This window comes from Camelina sativa, unplaced genomic scaffold, assembly GCF_000633955.1.
Source record: "Camelina sativa cultivar DH55 unplaced genomic scaffold, Cs unpScaffold03099, whole genome shotgun sequence".
Classification (NCBI taxonomy): Eukaryota; Viridiplantae; Streptophyta; class Magnoliopsida; order Brassicales; family Brassicaceae; genus Camelina; species Camelina sativa.
This window is the reverse complement of record NW_010924206.1, coordinates 1-898: the sequence shown is the minus strand read 5'-3', so window position 1 is coordinate 898 and position 898 is coordinate 1. Positions and strand designations below refer to the sequence as shown.

Here is an 898-nt window from a genome sequence, read left to right as displayed (position 1 = left end):
TCTCTCGACTATATCCTCGTCGTTTCCGTTCTTCTTTCGATCCTTGCTCTCCCACTCTCTCGTCCTCTTCTCATTATCTTTCTCTTAGTCCTTTCTGTCATCTAATAATCGCAAGTAATCTTTGATAGTGGGAATCACAATTTTTTCCCCCAAATCAAAAAGCTAGGTCTTCGATTCCGCCATAGTCTCCATCGCAAAAATCGTCGCTGGCCACAAGTAAGTAAGCCCAGATCTGGTTTCATTTCTCTAGTCCAAATCAATTCTGGTTTAACTAATTTGCTCTAGTCAAATTAGATCTGGTTTCAGCTGCTCTAGTAACAAATCGTCGACTAATTGATTTGGCTTGGAATAAGAGATATGGTCAATGACCTTTGGAGAAATAAGATAGGGTTTTAATTTCTTCTGTTACTCACTAATAATGATTTACAAATCTTTGTTTTGGTAATTAAAAATCTGAAGGATCTCGATTTCACCTCCTTATCGTTTTTGAAACCTCAAGACCACGTTCACCATGGTTGATAAGGAGAAAGCCGTGAGTCTGTACCGGAGAGCTGCGGAGCTTGGTGATGTTGTTGGTCAATGTAATGTGGGGATTTCTTATCTTCAAGGTAATAAACCTAAGTTCTTTCTTATGGCTTTGATTTTTATAAAACCCTCATTGCAGTTTGAGTTGTTTATGATTGATATTGATGTTTTCTGTATTGTGGTATCTAGAATTTGGATTTGACGAGATTATTACTGACCAATTGGTAATGGATTGGTGGAGCATTTTCTGAGACATTGGTTGCTTGTATCTGCAGTTCAACCCTCGAATCCCAAGGAAGCGATCAAGTGGTTGAAGCAATCTGCTGAGAATGATTACGTTCGAGCACACTATCACTGTATCAGTTAGCTTTTT

General features: G+C 38.5%; 1 long non-coding RNA gene across 2 annotated transcripts; it reads left to right on the top strand.

The window, feature by feature from the left end:
• Window positions 1-6: 6 nt before the first annotated feature.
• LOC104774484 lies at window positions 7-896 on the top strand. Of its 2 annotated transcripts, none has more exons than XR_765358.1 (3): window positions 7-216; window positions 460-608; window positions 801-896. It is a non-coding gene; the product is annotated as an uncharacterized LOC104774484 (long non-coding RNA). The 2 variants fall into 2 exon arrangements; XR_765357.1 differs by having other exon boundaries at window positions 715-889.
• Window positions 897-898: the final 2 nt, after the last annotated feature.